General features: G+C 37.3%; 1 protein-coding gene across 1 annotated transcript in view; it reads left to right on the top strand.

Moving 5' to 3' along the window:
- LOC6035294 (elongation of very long chain fatty acids protein 7) overlaps positions 1-24,943 on the top strand; it is a 54,144-nt gene that overhangs the window by 20,979 nt on the left and 8,222 nt on the right. The gene's annotated exons all lie outside the window — the stretch shown is intronic.

The following is a 24,943-nucleotide window of genomic DNA, read 5'->3' as shown; positions in this document are numbered from 1 at the left end:
CTAAAAAAGCATTTTAAGCGGCCTGGGTATAAACAAAGGTTTTATTAAGGCTTTGAGGAGGTTGTTAGGATTCAATTTTAAAGCCTTGAATTCCTATGTAGGTTTTATAAATAGGCCGTGAAATCCTTTTGCGGAGGTCCTTTTGGGTTTTAACAGAGGTTTATGGGGTTCAGGGGAGGCTGTTACGACTAAGTGGTTTAAATGTTGGTTTTTGCTGATAGGTTTTATTGCGGTTGTAACAGCTTTGATAGTGCGTGCGTGGCAGTGCGTGGCCGAATGGTTACGCTGTCCGCTTTGTAAGCGGATGATTCTGGGTTCGATTCCCATCTGCTGTAACCTTCCATCGGATGAGGAAGTAAAATGTCGGTCCCGGCCTTGGTTGTTAGGCCGTTAAGTTATTCCAGGTATAGGAGTCGTCTCCATGCCATAAGTACAAACAACACACCAAACCAAGTCTACTCCGGTGGAATCGCTGGCGGCGGTTGGACTCGCAATCAAAGGTCGTCAGTCCAAACACTGGGGTGGAAGGTTCCTTGGAGTAGAAAGAGGTTTGGGTGCTCTCCCCATTCAAGCCTTCGGACTCCTAGGTTCGAGCAGAAACTTGCAATAGAGACCACAAAAGACCCGGGGGTCGTTAATGTGGATGGTTTGATTTTGAACAGCTTTGATAAAGCATATAATGTTACTTGGGAAGGGTTTCTCAAATCTGTGAATTCAAAATACAAAATATAGAAAAAGTGCCAAATTCAGATTAAAAAGCAAAAATAAACAAAATACAGTGTGCTATTTAGTGCAGTGACCAATTTTCCACGAAATCGGTCTTTTTTCTTCAATTTTAATTTTTGTATTTTTAAATCCGGCTGAAACTTTTTGGTGCCTTCGGTTTGCCCAAAGAAGCCATTTTGCATCATTAGTTTGTCCATATAATTTTCCATACAAATTTCGCAGCTGTCCATACAAAAATGATATGTGAAAATTCAAAAATCTGTATCTTTTGAAGGAATTTTTTGATCGATTTGGTGTCTTCGGCAAAAATGTAGGTATGGATACGGACTACACTGGAAAAAAATGATACACGGTAAAAAAAATTTGGTGATTTTTTTATTTAATTTTTTATCACTAAAATTTGATTTGCAAAAAAACAATATTTTTATTTTTTGTTTATTTTTTGATATGTTTTAGAGGACATAAAATGCCAACTTTTCAGAAATTTCCAGGTTGTGCAAAAAATCATTGACCGAGTTATGAATTTTTTAATCAATACTGATTTTTTTCAAAAAATCGAAATATTGGTCGCAAAAAACATTTTAAAAGGGCGTAATATTGAATGTTTGGCCCTTTTGAAATGTTAGTCTTGATTTGAAAATTTTGAAAATAATGTTTTCGAAAGGTCGGAAAATTTCACAAATGTTTCATATATTAACATTGAAAATCGGACCATTAGTTGCTGAGATATCGACATTAAAAAATGGTGGGCTGTTTGGGTGAGACTTAGAAAACATTAATTTTCCTGTTTTTTAACCTTTGCATTTCAATATCTCAGCAACTAAAGGTCGTATCAACAAAGTCTGAAGAAGCAAAATATAAAGAATTTTCTCAGCTTTTCAAAAATATGTTTTTCAAAAGTGTGCAAACTTGTGCACTAATTTAAAAAATGAAAAACTGCGACTATTTTCAAAAAAGTCACCTAAATATGGATTTAACTTGAAAACGGTGCACTTTATCAAAATTTCACTACAGTACATTTTGATTGCAAATTTGATTTTACATTGAAAAATGAAGTTGAAAAAATTTTGCGACCAATATTTCGATTTATTGAAAAAATAAGTATTGATTAAAAAATTCATAACTCGGTCAATGATTTTTTGCACAACCTGAAAATTTCTGAAAAGTTAGCATTTTATGTCCTCTAAAACATATCAAAAAATAAAAAAAAATTAAAAATAGTGTTTTTTTGCAAATCAAGTTTTATGTATGTATGTATGTATGATCCCCATACCCGCAGGCAACTTGGTCCTGAAACACATGTGAGCGCTAGGTGAACAATTCGATCATCTTTTACTCCGTAATCTGTACACCCACGTGCATAAGTTTTTTTGCACGAATTTTAATGCTACAAATATCGGCGCATAGATCAAAATGGTTTCCGCTTCCTCCCCAAGCGCCGGAAATTTGTAGCGGGTGTAGGGACACTTTGCATAGACGCCCTTGCTCCCATCACGTCACTGAGGGTATGGAGCGACGAGAAATTAATAAGCATGCCCCCTTAGTCGAACCTTCATTAGAGAAGCAGGCAATCCACAACTCACAGCGAACGACCAAGGGAACACCCTACCGCGTATATAGTAATAATTTTGCTTTGTTGTCTTAAGTGATGTGTGTGTGTTTCAGAATAAATGAAAGAATACTTGTTTTATAAAAAGAACGAGCTCACCAGTTGATATCTTCTTCAAAATCAGCTTCTCTTCAAGCGTCTCACAAGATACACCTAATATCGAAAGGCCGGTCCCCGGTTGGGCTGCTTCCGATTGCAAACGCTCCACTCGTAATCTGCTCCATCGTTCTTCTTTTTCTCTTTCGTCGAAACAGTGGCAATGTAGTCTCCCCGCTGCAACTGTACTCCACCTTAACCGGTCCCACGGCTCCGATTCCCGTTTCGTTCCTGGGATTTTGACTTCGACCAGGTCCATTCACGCGGAGATGGACTGCGCTCGCCACCTTCCCAATGCGCGTTCCAGTGTTCTCAGGCTTCCGGAAGTTGTCCATTTTCCGGTCGAACCTTCGTCGTCGGGGAAGTTTCGACGGCCTTCAGATTCAGTTCCGCAACCTACCCGGAATGAGGTAGGTTGCGGGGTCTTTAAACTGTCCTGCTCTAGCATCCCCACCTGTGCGATCCATCCATCCAGGCCGGTTTAGCAATCCAACATCCAACGGAACAGAACTCAACCAAAAAAAAAAAAAAAAATTTTACTCCAGTACTATTTGGTTTCAAATTTGATTTTACATCGAAAAATGAATTTGAAAAATTCTGGCGACCAATGTTTTGATTTTTTTTAAAAAATCTGTGTTGATTCAAAAATTCATAACTCGGTTAAAGATTTTTTTTGCACAACCTGGAAATTTCTGAAGAGTTGGCAATTAATGTCCAAAAACATATAAAAAAATAAAAAAAATAAAAATAGTGTTTTTTTGCAAATCAAGTTTTAGTGATAAAAAGTTAAATAAAAAAATCACCAAATTTTTTTTACCGTGTATCATTTTTTTCCCAGTGTAGTCCGTATCCATACCTACAACTTTGCCGAAGACACCAAATCGATCAAAAAATTCCTTCAAAGATACAGATTTTTGAATTTTTATACATCATTCTTATATTGACAGCTGCCAAATTTGTATGGAAAATTATATGGACAAACTAATGATGCAAAATGGCTTCTTTGGGCATACCGAAGGCACCAAAAAAGTTTCAGCCGGATTAAAAAATACAAAAAAAATCGAATGACCGAAATCCTAGAGAACTGAATAATATTTTTCTGGACAATTTTGAAGTGGTAGCGAAAAAAGCAAGCAAAATTAGCATTAACCTAACTACAGTTCTGTAATCTTACTTTTCTCACTTTTATATCATTTAATGAGTTCTAAAATAAAATATGTTTTTCTATTTAACATTTTTGTTAAATTTATTATTTTAAGCATTGATTTAAGAAAATCCACGAATTTTTCGGAATTTCGTACAGATTGTTAAATTTTACAAATAAAATTTACGTTACGATGTCCACGAAATCATAAAAAAATCAGGTGAACAAAGTGGTGATAAATTTGAGTTAATTTTTTGAACTTTTAAAACTTTGAAACAACTTCAATATTGATTTTCATAAACTTACAGTTCATTTTTGTAAGGACAATTGCCAAAGTTGTATTGATACATGTAATGGCGAATCAACGATACAAGTTTTGATTATAGAACAAAACTGTATCTTAGTATGAAAAACTAAAACTCGAAATATGGTACCTAAAAATATGGAGCCCCCCTTCTCGTAGTGTTCACGTAGTTCATGGAGTTTTCCTAACTAATTTTGTTCAAATGTCGACTAACCTAGATTCGATTATAAATCAGTTAACACACCTCGCATTGCCACTCTAAATTACCCTCAAAAATGGCTGCTGGACACGTTCCTGCGCCACTAATCGCTGCTACTACGAGACGCTGTAATCGATCCACAAACAGCAGAAAAAAAAATGAGGAGGTTTTATCATTTCTCAACCCCGTCGTCTGCGCTACCGGGCTGGTTCGTTATTGTTGGTTTGCCCAAAAACTTTCAACAGCACGTCGTTTATTTTTATTTTTCTTTGATGGTGTTGTGTTGCTCACTCGATCGGGTACGTTAAAATTTGGTCCGGTCTGACTAGCAGCTAGAGCCACCGACTAATTTCACAACTTCTTTCTGAAGCATGCGTTCCACAGCCGGGGACGTTCGGTTTTGATACCCGTGTGCCTTAGTTTGGAACCAGAGTAGGGTTTGGTTTTGGCTGTTTGCTGAATTGTTTGAGAAACTACTTTCGACGGTAGTTGATCCTGGGAATCGGGGGGAGGTGAACAAGTTTTGCACCTGAATTGTTGCTGTGGGGCCTTGAGGGCGCCGAGTAGCAAATTTAGGTGAATTTGTTAAATTTTATTACGACGAATAACATTTGGTTCTTGAGTGTCTATGACCTCCCTATAGAAAGGTCAAGCTCAATACCGGAGAAGACGCCCAATGACTAGACAGCCACTTCCTTCCTGGTAGAATTTGCCACCGTCGTCATCGTTACGGCAGATGACATCTCGTTAGCTAATTAACCAATTGTTTGATTACCTCCGAACTTGGTCTGCCCCAGAGTTCCAATTAATTCGTTTCCGTGCTCTGCTGTGGCTTTGCCTGGGCCTGGTTTTCGCAAAACATTCCCAAACGCCGTCCAACCGTACGCATCAAACCGTGTACAATGGTGAAGATTAATCACCTGCTCGGTAGTCTCCGTACGGTATTGAAAGTTTAGATGTCTCTGTGAAAGGCTGGGTCCACCCAGCTTGTTGACCATGGATTGTCAATGGGTCGTAGATTTTTGGCTGTGACTAGAGAACGTTATTAAGAGGGCAATTCTCTGAGATTTCGGTCATACGATTTTATTTGTATTTTTTAATCCAGCTGAAACTTTTTTGGTGCCTTCGGTATGCCCAAAGAAGACATTTTGCATCATTAATTTGTCCATATAATTTTCCATACAAATTTGGCAGCTGTCCATACAAAAATGATACATGAAAATTCAAAAATCTATATCTTTTGAAGGAATTTTATGATCGATTTGGTATCTTCGGCAAAGTTGTAGGTATGGATAAGGACTACACCAGGCCTGCCCAACGTCCGGCCCGTGAAGCCATTTCATCCGGCCCGCGACGACTTTTAAAAATAGTTCTATGACCGCCCCTAACGCTGATCATGAAATATTAAATAAAAAAATTGAGTGTCTAAATAAAAAAATAAACTTGAGATCATTTTTTTTTGCAATAAAATGTTGTGAATTCAACTATTATTTTGATTTGGATTTGTAATTTTTAAATATTTTTTCTTTAGAATGCATCATGTCATTTCTTTATTGAAAGTTTCAGAATCAACCAATAAACTGTAAAATGGCGCAAGATAACGAAATTAAAAAAAAATACAATTTGTACCATGTTTACTGCAAATTGAAGCTTTTCTTTATTGAGGAACTTGATTGAAATTGATTTTTTCAGTAAGTGAGTAAGCAAAACAAAGTATTTTTTTTAATAAAACTTTGCAGCGATAAAGTTTTGTTTGAAAAAGCTTACAGACAGCAATTTAGTCATACTGAAAATAAAGATTGCTGCAAAACATTCTGGAATTTTTAAAAAAGTACAAAATAAGTAAAGAAATTAGCGAGCAAAAACAATTTTAAACAAAAAATAAATAAATCAAATAAACATCTTTTTGAAATTTATCTTTGTTTATCTTTCTAAAATCAAGATAATGAACTGACACTAGTTTATTTATTGATAGGACACATAATGCAAAATGGCTATTTTTGGGCATACCGAAGGCACTAAATAAGTTTCAGCCGGATTTAAAAAATCAAAAATTAAAATTAAAAAGAGACCGATTTCGTAGAGAACTGTTCAGGAGCCCGCAATCATGCAGAAGCTTTTTTTAATGGTACCAAATGTATCGTAAGATTCTGTCAATCTGTTGAAGTAAAACGCAAAAGTGTCTGATTCCCGAGCAGACGGAAATAACTTGGGAATAACATTTTTTTGATATTTGAAAATACAAGGCCAATAACATTTTACGTCATTTATAACAAAATTTGTAATTCGTCGTTATGATTTTATTGTTATTGGATTGTTATTGTAATAACAGATTAATAACATTTTTACATCTTTGCTGTTATTTTTTTGTTATTTTAACAACTAATCCAATCTTCCCAATAACAGTTGAAGGTATTCTTCCATAACAAAAAAAGTTATTCTAAAGTTGTTTTGGCTTTCAACCAATATCAGAACAATAACAAATTTTGTTATGATAACATAAACTGTTATTAAACCCTTATGCAAAACTGGATTTTTCAAGAAGATTCCATAACACTTTCTGTTATTTTAACAGTATTTGTTATTGAAATGGCATGAATTTTGTTATCACCGTCTGCCCGGGTTTTAAGTACAATTTTTGCATGTTGGGTGGCTCTCAATAAGTGCAGCCACTCCAGAAGCTCTTTTGCGAAAGTCACATTTTGGAAACTGCCAACAGAAAAAGCCTGCCGTTACATCAGGAACGGTACGAGATGGCGGAAGTGCTTGCGGCTTGTCAGATTTGTTGTTTGAGCACTTTGCTCTTAGAACTCGATTTCATGCTTGAAAGGCTTGGGCAAACATTGCGTTGCAAACTAAATAGGGCCAAGTCCAAGTCGATGACTTGTTGACCTTCACAGATCCCCAAAAATAATTTCAATGTTGTTGTTGGGATTCAACAAAAACTTCGTGAATTGTCACTCTTCACATGACGGTTCAATCTTTTCGTGCTATTGCTGTAAGTGCGACAATTGACCTAAGGGATTTTAGGTCAGATCGCGTTTGACACACGTACATGCTCGACTACCGTAAACATTTGTAATTATAACTCGGGATTCCAGCAACCAAATTCAACCAAACTTCGCGGCGTGTTTGTTATTGTTTACATTGCGTGCTCTAGCTTTTTTTTTATTCAAGGTCAAACATTGAAAAGCGTTTTTTTTCCGGAACGTGAAAAAGCGACGTGCGACAAGATAGCACGATAACGTTGATCTGACGACATAAGCCATTCAAGCGAGGCAACAAACCTTTGAAAAAGGAAGCTCAGTTGGGCACATTTATTCAAATGTTGGGTGAAGCTCTTGTTTGAATACTCAGCTTTTGAGTTCTGCACTTCCGTTCGAGCAGTTTTTGCTTTTTTCTACAATGTATTCCTTATGGGAAAACTGTCATTTCTACCACTCGAATCCGGTGCTCCATTGCCGAATAGGATCTGCCAAAAGAAGAAGCATTGTTTCGTTACATTTGGAACTGTAGAGACGGCATTCATGGTTGAAATGTTTGACCAACCATGTTTGATTTTACGGAGCAGATTTACTTTAGGTCCTCATCGAAATTTCAATAATTATTTATTTTGCCTTCTACACCCAAAGTTAAAGAACGAGAGGATAGTCCTCACGAAAAAAAAAAGTGAGAAAAGTGCTATTTTGCGAGAGTATAGTCCTCTCGCGTGTTCATTCGTTCATTGAAACAGTTCATCCTATTGAGGGGCTTATATGAACACATGACCGCCACTTTGTCACCGAAACACGGTGGCCCATACGGCAAAGGCACGGTTCAATATGCCGAAGGTCTTGGGTTCGAGTCTCGGTACCGGTATTTTTTTTTATAGATGAACTTTTTTTGAAGATGAACCTATGAGAAAGTACTCTCGGTTATTTCGGGATTTATCCTCTCAGTCCGCACACAGTACCATTTTACTACCGAATCGTGCTCTTTATTCTCTCGTATGCCGATGCCCAGTTCTGGGTGTAGATTGTTGTATATTTTTAAATATTTCAAATATAAAAACTATACTGCCCGTGATCGCATAAATGTCCCATCCTCATTTTCATCAATTTCTAGTTATTGATGCAGTTTGGTTCAAAATCGTGTGCTCTTTCAAAAGAGCCTTTAACACCCAGTAGGGGAAATTCTCGTATGTTTGGCAGGTTATGCACTCGCTCGTAACTCCATTCAATTTGCTGATTTCCACTATCTAAACTAAGTTTGCAAAACTTTTGATAGAAACTTGCTTGCTCACTTCTTATTGAGCTATTTATCACTCGAGATCTATTGAAAACGCTTTTAATTAGCCTTAATTGAATGTCAAAGTTCTGACCTGCCAACATTAGAGGCACTCTGGAATTATATGCTGTTTCCCTGCTTTGTTCTTGAAATCAAGAGGAAATCCAGTTTTTCGCGAAAACTTACCACGTAGCCTTATGTATGGGACAAACTTCAAATGCGTTTTTCTCAGCCTTGCTGTTTTCGCAAATGAAACGATTATGCGAACATGAGCAGTATATACCCTCACACTACGAAAAAACGTGTAATTTTCGGTTAAATTAGATGCACATAACTGGAGCATCAAATCAGACCTAAATTAGCGTTGAATAAGACGTAAAATTACACGACCATCAATAATCCAAGGTCGTGTAAAATTACATTAAACGACAATTCGGTGGATCAGTTTTCGAATTGGAATCCTAAAAATCTTGTTGCAATAAAGAAAATCTGTTTTTTTCCAAAACTATTTTTTTATTGTTACTATATAATTTCATGACAAACATCACCCACAGCTCAAAATGTTTTTATTTTCAATTTTCCGCCGGAATTTCGGCCTCGGCTTTATTTCCACTTCCCGAGCAGACGGAAATAACTTGGGAATAACATTTTCTGTTATTTGAAAATACTGTGTGTGTGTGTGTGCAACCAACCAAACGGGACCACGCGGTCGCTTCTTACAAATTGAGTTGTTTCCATGTATTTTTAGATCTATATTCTATACATGCAAATAACTCGCATAGGCATTTGGAAGGTGTTAGCTCTGCCGAGCTTCGGTGACCCATTTCTACGCTGGCTAGCCGAGCGCGAGGTCCCTCAGCTTGAGTCGACAAGCCCCGCCCTGAAGAACGTTTGCATCAATCGGATTCAAACGTTATTTAGAACTTCCGAACCCTTGTCAAATGGACAAGGACCCAGCGCGTATATAGTAACAGTAACAGTATTCCTTATTCCAGCCATAGCCTACCAAGTCGCGATGGCCTAGTGGTTAGCATTTTTGCTTACCAATCCAAAGGACGGGGGATCGAACCCCGACTCGAGCGACTTTGATTTTTCGTTCATGTTCAGAGTTTCAAGATTCATATATCCTATGATTTCTCGTTGGGAGCAGATGGGAATCGAACCCAGGACCATTCGCTTACAAAGCGAACACCGTAACCAGTCAGCCACGGCCGCTCCCCCTTTCTGTTATTTGAAAATACTATGCCAATAACATTTTATGTTATTTATAACATTTATGTTATTTATGAGTTCGATTTGCGATGCCTTTTCGTTGGGTCGCAAAATTTTTCGCGTCCGTCGCAGTGTGTTTTTCGTTTTTTTTTCGCGTGCGTGTGTGCGTGTGAAGGTGCGGCTGGCTTTGACTGTCCCGATGACAGTTAGCCAGTTCGATTTGCGATGCCTTTTCGTTGGGTCGCAAAATTTTTCGCGTCCGTCGCAGTGTGTTTTTCGTTTTTTTTTCGCGTGCGTGTGTGCGTGTGAAGGTGCGGCTGGCTTTGACTGTCCCGATGACAGTTAGCCAGTTCGATTTGCGATGCCTTTTCGTTGGGTCGCAAAATTTTTCGCGTCCGTCGCAGTGTGTTTTTCGTTTTTTTTTTTTCGCGTGCGTGTGTGCGTGTGAAAGTGCGGCTGGCTTTGGCTGTCCCGATGACAGTTAGCCAGTTCGATTTGCGATGCCTTTTCGTTGGGTCGCAAAATTTTTCGCGTCCGTCGCAGTGTGTTTTTCGTTTTTTCGCGTGCGTGTGTGCGTGTGAAGGTGCGGCTGGCTTTGACTGTCCCGATGACAGTTAGCCAGTTCGATTTGCGATGCCTTTTCGTTGGGTCGCAAAATTTTTCGCGTCCGTCGCAGTGTGTTTTTCGTTTTTTTTTTTTCGCGTGCGTGTGTGCGTGTGAAAGTGCGGCTGGCTTTGGCTGTCCCGATGACAGTTAGCCAGTTCGATTTGCGATGCCTTTTCGTTGGGTCGCAAAATTTTTCGCGTCCGTCGCAGTGTGTTTTTCGTTTTTTTCGCGTGCGTGTGTGCGTGTGAAGGTGCGGCTGGCTTTGACTGTCCCGATGACAGTTAGCCAGTTCGATTTGCGATGCCTTTTCGTTGGGTCGCAAAATTTTTCGCGTCCGTCGCAGTGTGTTTTTCGTTTTTTTTTCGCGTGCGTGTGTGCGTGTGAAAGTGCGGCTGGCTTTGGCTGTCCCGATGACAGTTAGCCAGTTCGATTTGCGATGCCTTTTCGTTGGGTCGCAAATTTTTTCGCGTCCGTCGCAGTGTGTTTTTCGTTTTTTTTCGCGTGCGTGTGTGCGTGTGAAGGTGCGGCTGGCTTTGACTGTCCCGATGACAGTTAGCCAGTTCGATTTGCGATGCCTTTTCGTTGGGTCGCAAAATTTTTCGCGTCCGTCGCAGTGTGTTTTTCGTTTTTTTTTTCGCGTGCGTGTGTGCGTGTGAAAGTGCGGCTGGCTTTGGCTGTCCCGATGACAGTTAGCCAGTTCGATTTGCGATGCCTTTTCGTTGGGTCGCAAATTTTTTCGCGTCCGTCGCAGTGTGTTTTTCGTTTTTTCGCGTGCGTGTGCGTGTGAAGGTGCGGCTGGCTTTGACTGTCCCGATGACAGTTAGCCAGTTCGATTTGCGATGCCTTTTCGTTGGGTCGCAAAATTTTTCGCGTCCGTCGCAGTGTGTTTTTCGTTTTTTCGCGTGCGTGTGTGCGTGTGAAAGTGCGGCTGGCTTTGGCTGTCCCGATGACAGTTAGCCAGTTCGATTTGCGATGCCTTTTCGTTGGGTCGCAAAATTTTTCGCGTCCGTCGCAGTGTGTTTTTCGTTTTTTTTCGCGTGCGTGTGTGCGTGTGAAGGTGCGGCTGGCTTTGACTGTCCCGATGACAGTTAGCCAGTTCGATTTGCGATGCCTTTTCGTTGGGTCGCAAAATTTTTCGCGTCCGTCGCAGTGTGTTTTTCGTTTTTTTTCGCGTGCGTGTGTGCGTGTGAAAGTGCGGCTGGCTTTGGCTGTCCTGATGACAGTTAGCCAGTTCGATTTGCGATGCCTTTTCGTTGGGTCGCAAAATTTTTCGCGTCCGTCGCAGTGTGTTTTTCGTTTTTTCGCGTGCGTGTGTGCGTGTGAAGGTGCGGCTGGCTTTGACTGTCCCGATGACAGTTAGCCAGTTCGATTTGCGATGCCTTTTCGTTGGGTCGCAAAATTTTTCGCGTCCGTCGCAGTGTGTTTTTCGTTTTTTCGCGTGCGTGTGTGCGTGTGAAGGTGCGGCTGGCTTTGACTGTCCCGATGACAGTTAGCCAGTTCGATTTGCGATGCCTTTTCGTTGGGTCGCAAAATTTTTCGCGTCCGTCGCAGTGTGTTTTTCGTTTTTTTCGCGTGCGTGTGTGCGTGTGAAAGTGCGGCTGGCTTTGGCTGTCCCGATGACAGTTAGCCAGTTCGATTTGCGATGCCTTTTCGTTGGGTCGCAAAATTTTTCGCGTCCGTCGCAGTGTGTTTTTCGTTTTTTCGCGTGCGTGTGTGCGTGTGAAAGTGCGGCTGGCTTTGGCTGTCCCGATGACAGTTAGCCAGTTCGATTTGCGATGCCTTTTCGTTGGGTCGCAAAATTTTTCGCGTCCGTCGCAGTGTGTTTTCGTTTTTTCGCGTGCGTGTGTGCGTGTGAAGGTGCGGCTGGCTTTGACTGTCCCGATGACAGTTAGCCAGTTCGATTTGCGATGCCTTTTCGTTGGGTCGCAAAATTTTTCGCGTCCGTCGCAGTGTGTTTTTCGTTTTTTCGCGTGCGTGTGTGCGTGTGAAAGTGCGGCTGGCTTTGGCTGTCCCGATGACAGTTAGCCAGTTCGATTTGCGATGCCTTTTCGTCGGGTCGGTAAATTTTTCGCGTCCGTTGTCGATGTGCAACAACAACAAAACCCTATCATACCATTTCATCTCGATACATCGTAACTCGTCGTTCGCAAAGTTAATCAGTACCTCACTAAACATCAATCATTCAAAACTCGTGAAATCATCTCAAGTTAAAAATTACACTGTTTAACCCTTCAGTTTTAATTACAAATGATTTTGGTTCTATCTTTCCACAGCCGGCTGTCTAAGACTAGACCATTTCATTTAAAATTTAACAACAGATAAACGGGAAATGTCTCATCCGCAGCCTCCGATTGCTTGCCTTGAGAATAATACAAAATACCGTTCAACAAACACTATGATTTTGGGTCGCATCATCATCTTCTATGATGAATCCTGACCAAACACCCTATCCTACTAACAAGTTTTCAGGTTCCTGGCGCTCGTGGGGTGTAAGCACAGAGTAAATCAGCTGCCCTAGTAGCAACCTGCGCTAACTAACATTCCCGTCCCTTAAAATCGAGGTCTACAAACTGACATGGCGGGCGCCGTTGGTGGCCAATGACTGTTACCTATTCGCAACTGATCTAGCTTTAGCAATCATGGTGTTTTATCTTTTCAGCGCATTCATACATGCTGTTGATAAGGGAAACATCACTAGATCGTCGAAGCCTATAATCAGTAGTGCTGAAAGGATATTACGGTTCTGTTCAGCAACGGAGGGGCAACCATGGGTGATCTCTCATGCTCATGCTCTCATGCTCTCTTTATAACATTTATGTTATTTATAATTTATTTATAACAGGATTTGTTATTCGTTGTTATGATTTTTTTGTTATTGGATTGTTATCGTAATAACAGATTAATAACATTTTAAGTTATTCTTCGAACAAATCTTTGTTATTATTTTTTGTTATTTTAACATCTAATCCGATCATCCCAATAACAGTTTGAGGTATTCTTCCATAACAAAAAATGTTATTCCCAAGTTGTTCTGGCTTTCAATCAATATCAGACCGATAACAAATTTTGTTATGATAACATAAACTGTTATTGAACTCTTATGCAAAAATGGATTTTGCAAGAATATTCCATAACACTTTCTGTTATTTTAACAGTATTTGTTATTAAAATGGCATGAATTTAGTTATTACCGTCTGTTCGGGTTGCCATCTTCCGTCTTGCCGTTATGAGTATATGAGGATATGAGTTGGCCACCTTACGGGAGAAGGCATCAAAATGGCACAACTGGAGGGAGCTCACTACTTGCGCACTACACTTCAATCCACTTCTGGAACATCCTCTTCGGTGCAAAGATGGTATTCAGCCAAAAACATCATAAACAGCGGCTTGCCGGAACAAACCAATCATGTGTAAAGTTACATGATTCCACCCGCAACCTGACAAAAACAAGACGACGAAAAACATCAGCGATCTGTTTCACCACTATATTCATTAATAACTTTACCTTTATTCCAAACGGGTGCAGGTTCTGGTCAGTAAATGTTCAAAATTGAAGATAATCTAGAGTGCTTCTGCAAAAAATATTCCTAGCGACCTCGTGGCGAACGTTTTGACATTTCTCCACTCGGACAAAAATGTGACAGCTGAAGCGCGTGTATTTGGGTTTCATTTGATGTAAAATTACATCAAATTTGATGCTCCTGTTATGTGCATCAAATAAATCGTAATAATGGGTTATTTGTAATGTAATTTTAGGTTTCACATAATGTAGATGTGTGCCCATGAGCATTTCATCAATTTACGTCAGAATATATACAATATTACAGCGAAAATATGTTTACATGATTCAATAATAGGTTAATTAAACGATTACGTCAAATGTAATATTCCATTTTTTTTAGTGTGATTAAATATACTTACACCCAGAACTGGGCATCGGCATACGAGAGGATAAAGAGCACGATTCGGTAGTAAAATGGTACTGTGTGCGGACGGAGAGGATAAATCCCGAAATTACCGAGAGTACTTTACTCATGGTTCATTTTCCAAAAAAGTTCATCTATCAAAAAAAAAGTACCAGTACCGAGACTCGAACCCAAGACCTTCGGCATATTGAACCGTGCCTTTGCCGTATGGGCCACCATGGTTCGGTGACTAAGTGGCGGCCGTTTGTCCATATAAGCCACTCAAAAGGATGAACTGTTCCATGAACGAATGAACACGCGAGAGGACTATACTCTCGCAAAATAGCACTTTCCTCACGTTTCTTTTCGTGAGGACTATCCCCTCGTTCTTTAACTTTGGGTGTAGAAGAAGAAGAACCTTCTTCTCCATCGACGGGTTGATGACTTTCAAACATAAATTCTAGAGTTATTTGTTGACCGCTCTTTTTTGCCTCGACCGCTCTTTGATTTGCTTGAAACTTTGTCCTGTTTTTCAATAATTTGCAGCCTAAAATGGTGATGATTTTAATAATTGGTATCAATCAAAATTTTATGTTAAATTGGACGCTCAATTTGATGGCGTACTAAAAATTTCGATAAAAAAACTTATTTTCCATCGAAAAAAAAAAATACTAAAATAGTTTTAAAATTCTGCTATTGTTTTTACTCGACTGTAAAAAAATGGGACATTTCATTTTGTGGATAGTTTAATGTACTTTTAGAATCTGCATTTATTTTTTTCATTCAGAACAAAAAAAAACTTCAAAAAAATCTAGAACTATTTAAAAGCTTTTTTTTTTCGTAAAATCGCGATAACTCGTGATGTATACAAGTGAACTCAACATGTTTATACATTATTTTTTTGTAATAATCTGCTCTAAAACTTTTTAGATCATTGTAAAACCCTTAAAAAAACCCCGCAAGGCTGAAGGAAACACAAAATTTCAAAATGAAAAATTTTGTTCTAAACCATTCTAGGTTATTGAAGATTCAAAAATATCATGAAAGTTCCCTTAAAATTACATGTTCCACAAGAGGGGTCGGGGCAATTTGACGATTTCTCTGAAATGACGCAACATTTTTGCAATCTTTTTAACCCTTGGTCATATATGACCCAAATATGAAAATTTCTAGAACTAGCCTATAATTTTCGTATGGTCAAAAAGAAATATTTTTTGGAAAATTCAGGCCTGAAAGGGTTAAAGCAGTTTTTAGGTTTTGTTCAGATCTACAAAACGCGTTTTAAAGTTTATAAATTATTGTATGGTTTAAGAGAATTCGTCGAAATGAAAAGCGCAACGCTGCCGCGCAACAAAAAAGGTTTCTCTGCATGTCATGTCCATCTCAGAACGTGATTTGGTGACTCGGTCATAATTGATTGGATGGTAACTGATTGATGATTGAGTTGGGTTTGAAGTTCCGGTGGCTGGATTGGGTTCACACGAACGCTGAATTATTTAGCTTGGACGGGGAAGAATGTAATTCATCGATGAAATTCCGGAAGTGAAACAGACATTCGATTGATTTGTTTTCAACTCAAATTAATAGAACTCGTGTGCAAACAAGCTTCACATCAATCAGATTGAAATCAAATTAAAACATGTTGATTGTGTTGAATGTGTAAAAAAAGCTCAACCATTTGGATGCAATTTGCGTAAATTGTGATTAATAATAAATTGAATTGGTTCTCATGAAGTATATTGAAATTCAACAACTTAGCAACAGTCCCATTATTTGAAAACAAGAAAAACAATTTAGACGTGTCTTAGATGAAGCATCCAATATTAAGGGTAAATTAATCCAATCAATAAGCCACCGCGTGACACGTTGCGAAAACATCTAATCTAGCCTATCTACGGTGGCAGCATTATTTCCCTTTCCAGGTTGTCGCTAGTGATTGATCATCAAATGATGGTTATATTAGCTGACTTACTTGCCACTACACGGTGTGTTTTGTTAAAACAAAATAAATTCGAATAGATAATTTCAATGATATTTTTTTCTTGTGTGATCCATTGTTTAAAACAAAATCATCATCGGATTTGAATCATTGAAAATGTTCGACAACATTTCGAGTTAAATATAACTTCCGAATATTCCGCAAATATGGCATATGGGGCTCTCAATTATTTTATTCAAGCAAATCTTACATGAGGATACGGTGGAGAATTTCCCGTACCCTCATTAAAAAGTGTATCCGTAGATCTTTTCCGCGGAGATACAGTTTTAATAAGAAAGTTTTGTTGCATAACAAATAAAAACTAAATTAAGATCCTAACATTCAATAGATATAAAATGGCTTTTCTAGATATAAACCACACTGTGTGCCGTGTCTCAATGTTGTAGTCCCGGACCTGTGGCTTCATCCATCCATCCCAATAAATTTCATTATAAGCCAATAAATCACAATCACACCGTCAACCCCCCGAAAGCGAGCTCTCCACCACTTTGCCGCCACTGTAAGTACCGGTGCGGTAATTTCATGTCTCACGATGAGCCTTGACACTCCACTCGGAACAAACAAAAACCCGTCGAAAACAGCGCGACTTTGACCGTAGCCTTTGGAGCTTTTCTCCGCCGCTCAGTATACGGCTGATGCGTTCAAGTTCACCATTTTCTGCGTGCCCATGAACGACTCTTGAAATGTATGGAGTACCTAGAGAGAGAGAGAGTGAGAGAGAGAGAGAGCTAGAGTCTACTGAGCCAAGTAAGTGCGCGCTCGGTGCTGCTGACTGAACTTGTGCGAGGCCGCAACGCATTCCGTGGTGCAAAGGCTCCCCCACTCTGACGAACGCCTGCAGCAGTGGTTAATTCAAACATTCCCACAACCGTGTGTGTGTGTGTCCGTGTGTTCGGTTGGATTGTCTGAAGTTGTTGGACTGATGTGGTTTCTCTTCATCATTCGACTCCGCTACTGGGCCGGCTCTTCGTCATGGGTTGCTCTTAAACGTACTTAAAAATAAAGAAACTGAAATTAGCGGTACTGGTTTCATTAGACAGAAAAAAATCAAAACCTTGAAGATCTGGCAACCCTGTCTCAAGTTATGACCACTTAAGTGATATTTATGTACATTTTTGGAGCTCTTAAATGTATGTAAATTATGTCCGAAACCATCATCCGACCCATCGTTAACTAGGTAACTGAAAAACATTTCCAACGAGTCCATAACATTCAAGATCTGGCAACCCTGTATCAAGCTATGACCACTTATGTGATATTTGTGTATTTTTTTATCCTGGATCTACAACAAATCATGACATTTGTGTCCAAACCAACGATTTCAGATAATTTTATGGGAAATCTATATTTTCTTAAAAATAAATCTGTTATTCATCTGTGTCATGACAAATTCGACTCCATAGAAGATTTTTTTAAACCTTTAACTGCAGATTTAAGTTTTTTAATCATTATAAAGCATAATTTAATTATTAAATTGTTGAAATTTTCAGATCATTAAAAAAAATCTTTCTATACAGATTTTTATGATTTTTGGGATCGAAAAATCTGTATAACACAGATTTATCTGTATATCTGGCATGGCTAGTCCAAACACATAACCACATAGGTAGATTAGGTTAGTTTTTATTTAATTATATGTGCCAAAAGAGTTTCAAAAATGACAAAATTTTTGAATATTTTTAGATTTTTGTAAACCGTTCAATTTTTTTATATTTTTAAATGCAAAATTGATCGAATAGTTTTAAGTATCGTCATCTAAAAACAGACTTACATGATTTTATGAGAAAATCACATTTTCCTCAAAATAAAAACATTAGAAGGCTGTATCTGTAAATTGTATCGAATTAATATTTTTTTTTCTAAAATGTCCGTTAACTTCAAAACAGTACACATTATCATGAAAAAAAGGCATCATGTACATTTTGACACTTTCCAAGTTATTGCATATTCCGAAAGTACTCCAAAGTAGCTACCTCTTCGCCAAAAATGAGCAAGAGTTACTTCAGTAAAGTCTGTTTAATAATGATTTTAAATAAAGTAATTTTAAATAAAGAAAATAAAGTAATAATGATTTTTAAGTAAAGTAAATCTCTGACATCAGCAGTGCCTGTTTGTATAGCTCTGTCAACCTGTCAAATAAAAGACTACATGAACTTCGTGACGAAAAAAAGCATCATGAAAAAGACGCCATGTACATTTGCCGACGAAAAGCAAACCATAACAAAACTTCCCCTCCACTTGCAAATGAGGTTTTGCAGCGCGACTGTGTTTCAACTGTAGGTGGCGCCAAAATGAGGTTACTTGTCAAAAATCGTATTCCTTTCTGCTGGATTGAAGAACAAAATCGCTTATTTCTCATGATTCCCTGCATCAATCTTAATGGAACTAGTTGCAAAAGACGAGAAAAATTTTTTGCTTTAAAATAATGAACATCAATTTTTGGGTGCGCAAATATTTGTGAAATTTTTCTTTAAAATACATGTTTTGGAACACGAAAAAATGAGTTTCCCCGTATATATCAAAGAAATAAACAGTTATATAAATGAAAACTGATGTGTTTCATTGATTTTTGACAGATTTTCTTGCCAAATAGTCCAAATTACTATCTTTTTTCTAAATTTCCAGTTTTCTCATAGAAAAATCAAACAAATATTGGAAAGTTGTACACCAAATTGTTGGAAATAATTTTTCTCATCCGAATCCGGCAGAAGTTTTATAAAAATGTTGATAATGAAGGAAAAAACACATTTTTTCAAAAAATCATAGGTTTACGCTATTTGTTCATAGATGGAGACATGTGTCTTTTAGCTTTGCTGCAAATTCTCTAAAGGCGTCATGTACATTCGACGAAGAAAATCGAGTCATTAGGTTTTATGTCGACTCGATTTGAAGGTTAGAAAGGAGTGCACTGTTTACGTCGATTTTGTTCGGGGAAATTTGTCGACAATCGACGAAGACCATGTTTACGAGCTGTCAAATGACGTCACGGTGTAAAACCTAGTAACAAAACATCCCTCAAATGAGAGCAGGGTGATATAGACGTCGGTGATTTTAAAAAAAATATGTTTGTTTTTTTTAATACACCATATTTTTTTTTAAGTCACCTTTTTTAAATGATTCTCGGTTTACGAAACTTTTTTTAAGTCGTGACTTAAAAAAATAATGTCCAAAAATGAGTTCAACTTTTTTTTATCTTTCAAAAATTATGTTCAAACAGTTTAACTGTTAATGGATTCAGATGGTTAAAAAGTTTGAACATGAAAATAATTTATTGGATATTTGCCTCATATTTTGATTTAACTTTTTTTGGCCTGATTTTTTGTCTTATTGGTCCCCCTTAATTTTCATTTATTCTTCCACATTTATTTCATATTTTATAATTTTTTTTAAAGAAAATTTTAAACCTCACGATAAAATACCTATGGCTTTTGTTGCTTCAAAAGACTGGACGTTTAAGTGCACCGCAAAAACCGACAAACCGTACCGTACCGACCATGCTCAGACTGCCCAGCTGGGCAGTAGGGTGCCAATAAATAAATTCGTCACCCCCTGGCTCGATATTTTTTAGGTAAAAATAAGCAACTGTGTCAATTTTGAGCCAAATCGATTAAGTTCTAAGGGTCGCTATAGATCGTTAAAGCTAGTGAAAAAAACTACTTATACAAAAATGTATTCTTTAACTCGCTAATAACTCGTTAGTCTTAACTCTGGTCGTTTTGCAGTCTTCAACACATTTGTTAATCATAAAATTTTACATAAGATTCTCTTGCCAATGATCCGAAAGATTTAACGCCACCTTTTCTTCCCAAATCTTTTTTCCTTTTTCCCATTTTGGCTGAAAATTGGCTCAGTTACCTATTTTTACCTCTTAGGATTTTCCAAAATTTTAATATTTGTCCAGTCACCCTACCGGGCAGTGAGTTGGCCCCGCTACCGGGATTGCGTAATCCATAATCCGTGCAGCGGTCGCAGTCCAAAAGGGGCCTCAATCAATGCCATGGGCAGAGTTGTTGTTCATTCACTAGGCTCTTTATAGGGTTGAATTTCTGCATCGCTGCATACCGGTGTGGCCAGGCCAGTGCAGCCGCCGAAAGTTTGCCCTAGTTTCACGTTTCTTGATGTTGTTGATGGTTTGTTGGCTTCTACTCAAATCGATGTGCGTGTTTTATTGCGTACGGCTGCCCGGTGGGAAGTAAACTTGCACGTGTGGGGAGTACCTTGACTCAGTTTTCAAGGGAAGAAAGGTGGAAATGATGAATGAAGTTGTAGCAACTTCAAACTGGAATAACTCTTCTTTCAATCTTCTTCATTAATCAGATAATGATGATCATAAAACCATCGTCATTTAAATTTATTCACCAATTCATGCACCAACAAAATCATCCCTTCTCGTCGCAAACTACCCGTAGATCCTCCATTTAAATAATTTCGCAACGTGCACGTTATGTTCCACAACCCGCCACACGCCACTGCTGAACCGAACCGTCGATGGACAATCGCTGACTAATCGATTCCGAGGGACGAGTAACTGAACGTGGTTCGTCAAGTACGGGGTCCGCCTAAAGTTGAAAGTCCATCAGCCGATCCACAAGCCACCAAGTCATCCGTGGAGATCGATCAATTGCCCGTGGTCAGTTCTACCGTAATTGAAGGTCGAGTCCACGGTCTATGTTTTTTTTTGCATTGAAATTAATCGACGAATTATGTACTTATGAACGGTATACACTTGAACCTTCGTACACCATCAACACCGTTAGGCAGAGTAAGTGAAGCCCACAGTGGCTAATTGCTGCGGTGACGATCGTACACCAACCCACGGTACAGCAGAGACTTGCCTGATGCATTTGCACTCGGACTTGCCGGTGGGCCTTGGTCAGTGCCACTTGAAGTTTATGGGCCCACTCTTTCTTTTCGCACCAGTTCTGACCATTTTTTCTTCAAAACAATCTTTCTTGAATGAACTGGGTTAAAGGGTAGGCTTTTTGACGATGAATAGTGGGGTTGTGCTGTACTTTTCGCACCACGTGCCATTTTGGTGCGCTGTCAGTTCATGACCTTTGACGCAGGATTTATGCATAGTGGACACTTGTGGAGGGGAAAGGAGAGAAATCTGTATTTATTTGATAAAGAACTATCGTTTACTCACAACAGATTAAAAGATGTTTAAAGATGTAAAATGAAAACAGTGACTGGATAAACTGACTACACATTTTCAAGGGAAGCTGCTCTAAAAGATGAGACATGTTACAAGATAGCACACAAGCGACGATATGACAAATGATAAATTTTAAAAGATTGTAAATTATATGTTATTACTAGGCTTAGTGATTTTTCACGCTCGAAAATAGCACATTTCACGGGGACCTCAAATTCAAAACACCAAATTTCACGCAAATTTCGCGGAACGTAGAAAATGTTAAAATAACTCTGAAAATCTTAGGTTTAAATCACAGAAACTACTCTTTAAGCTTCATTATACATTATTCTTTACTAAAGTGAAAAAAATATTCACTAAATTTGAACGTGACTCAAAAAAAAATCTCTCAATTTTCAAAAAAGTTTTCAACTAGTATATGGCTCTTTATATAATTTGAAACAAAATGTAGAGCATGCGTAACTATTCTAATTTATTGAACTACTTTTTTAATATTCGACAATTAAAGCTAAAAAGTGTTAGCTGATTTTCTTCTGTTTTATCAGTTTACATTTTTTTTTGAATTTCATATCAAAGCAAGATTTGACAATCTTGTCCAGCCAAAATGAATAAAATAGTTTGAATTTTCTGCGACATTTAACCCATTCAAAATAGTTTTTAAGGTATTCATCTCATTTCAAAAAGTTAATTTGAAATCAATAGGCAAAAATACAACAATTTGTAACGAAATCGAAATTTGTTATCAGAATGAGAACAGAAAACAAAAACGGTGGATTTTTTTAACTTTCACGGTAATCATCCACCCAAATAATCAAATAACGTTAAAATTAAAACGGACTCTGAAAAATCTGAAATGTTTTTCAAATGTGATTTTTAAGAAAAAAAAATACTCTTCATTTTATTTTGAGTAAAACAAAGCATGAATCTTTAAATATCTTTTGAAATTATTTTTCTGCTATTCATAACTTGTTTTGATTAGGTCCTTTTAGGTGCTGTGGATTTTGAAATTATACTTTTCAAATAAAATAGTAGTAACATTTTTACTACAGCGAATGAAAATAATACTGAATTTGGTAAGTTTCTGAAAAACTTAAAAATCTGAATAATTCTTCAAATGGTTCAAACTTAGCATATCAATTGAAATTACATAAATAACCTCTGTGGTAGAAATATTTATTACGATCTCATTTGAAAAAAACAAAATATTGCTGAAACTTGATAAATTTCAAGAATTTTACACCATCCGCGAAATCGTCAAAATTCAATAACCTTATATTAGTAATTGAACAAGGGTATCCACTTGCTTTATTCTACTCTAATTCTTAAGATTATTTTCATTCCTATTTGATTTTTATAAAATATTTTGAAAAAATCGTTGCAAATTCACACAAACATAAAATTTCACGGGATTTCACGGAAAAAGCCAAATTTCGCGGATTTCACGCTGTCCGCGAAATCGCGAAATTTCACTAACCCTAGTTAATACACTTCACATACCCTACACAAGACCAATGCAAGCATAAATCGAAGCGTTTCGTACGGTATGTCCACGCACGCATCTTTCCCTATAGATTCTGAGAAAAGTGATCCGTTCTCAGACTCCTGTCAAAATTTCAATAAGCCAAGATAAACGTTGCTAAACTCTATTGAATCATTGATTGGAATAATTTGTTTATGAAAAACATTTTTGCGGTATTTTGCAGTTTTTCCTATATTTTACAAAAGATATTTAAATGATCTAAAAATCAACTTAAGATTTTTAAAATGTCGGAATGAAAAATATATTTTGCTCCTTGATGTTATTTTTGAAAAATATTTGCAACGATTTTTATTTTCAGAATGATTAAGATGCTTGTATGATAAGCAATGTTTTTTTTATTCAGAAAATTAATTCTGAATATTTTTTTTCGATGTATCAACTTTCCTTTCTCATGCTTTTTAAAAAATAATTTTATTTATGTTCCTCAACTAAGGAATCAAGTTTTTTTCCTTCATTCTCATTTTTACGGATTGAATTGCTTTTCATTGTTCACCAAAATAAATGATTTGAATATTTTTACAACAAAATAAATTCTTAATAGAAAAATATATTGCTTCAGTGTATGAGGAATTCTCTATGAAATCAGTAGTGAAAATTTCAAAATCTATTTCTTTTGAAGGAATTTTTTGATCGATTTGGTGTCTTCGGCAAAGTTTTAGGTATGAATAATAACTACACTGAGAAAAAATGATACACGGTAAAAATTTTGGTGATTTTTTATGTCACTTTTTGTCCATAAAACTTGATTTGCAAAAAAGTACATTTTTTAATTGTGAAATCAAAAATCACAAAAAATTACCTTGTATTATTTTTTTCAGTGTTGTCCTTATCCTAAAACTTTGCCGAAGACACCAAATCGATCAAAAAATTCCTTCAAAAGATACAGATTTTGGAAATTTCATTTATCATTTTTGTATGGACAGCTGTCAAATTTGTATGGAAAATTATATGGACAAACTAATGAAGCAAAATAGCTTCTTTTGGCATATCGAAGGCACCAAAAAAATCTCAAAAATAGAAAAAAATCGAATGACCGAAATCTCAGAAAATTGCCTCAGATTACGGAATTGATTCTATTTTTTTTTGTTATAGGGTGTGAATAAATGATCTCAAGCTTTTTTTTTAAATAAAACTGAAACTATAAAGTTATTTTACACTTTTTTTTGATAATGTTCCGTTTTAAAGTTTTATATATTTTAAGGCTAAAATTTTCGAAACATTAACATTTTCTGCAACTTTAAAATTCTTTTTGCAAGTCTTTTTGAAACTTATAACATTTTCTGTCATTTTCGCTTGACAAAAAGGCTTACTTTTATCTACTATTGTGGATCTAGTTGGTAGCTGGATTTTCTGGAATCTTCTCACGGTTCTTAATTCAAGTAAAAAAGTTATATTTATAGAAAAAATATGTATTAAAATTATGATTCTTAACCACTTCTCCGACACCAGGAATAATTGTTTGAACATGCTTGCACATTTTTCATTCAGTTGGAAAAATATATATATATATATTTTTTTTTTTTTTGAAAAAAGTTTCATTTTTAACCATATGATCACCCCTAGTTTTGGATCGATGCTGCCATCACGTGACCGCGTGCTCCGTTTGTTTATCAACAAAGCTGCAGCCAGATGTTGAGACAAAGTGAGAGGGGCAGAGGTTTTGACATATTTATGCCCGCATCTGGCCCACCGCCTATTTCGTCGGTCGTTGAGCCGACGGTCGTTTCCATCTACCGAGTTCAACAAAGTACTGATCGTACAATAAAAGTAATACTTTTCGATACAAGTGCTGAAAAGTTCAACTTTTCAGTACTTGTGTCGAAAAGTTATAAATTTCAGTGTTGTTTTGATTTTATCGGTGAATTGACTACTCTTTGCAAAACTGTACGATTGTACTGTGAAAAAATGTTTTCGCAACTTGTTGCATAAACTACTATTATGAAACCATGTAATTATTAATGAATGATTTTAACTTGTGTCTCATTTCTGAACCATTTTTGAGAGAAAAAGTTCTTCAAACCTTTTCCCCCCGCCCAACCTTCACCCAGTTTTCAACCACACTTTTTCCCCGCAGTGGCACGCTTCAAAAAGCGGAAAACCGGCTTTCCCACCGACAAGGCTGCGCCATGCAGGCCGTTTTGTTTACATATTGGAGGGAAAATTTTGCTTTGCAGGTTTGTGC

This window comes from Culex quinquefasciatus, chromosome 3 (assembly GCF_015732765.1).
Source record: "Culex quinquefasciatus strain JHB chromosome 3, VPISU_Cqui_1.0_pri_paternal, whole genome shotgun sequence".
NCBI lineage: Eukaryota > Metazoa > Arthropoda > Insecta > Diptera > Culicidae > Culex > Culex quinquefasciatus.
The sequence above is the reverse complement of the archived record's forward strand: the minus strand, read 5'-3'. Positions and strand labels throughout refer to the sequence as shown.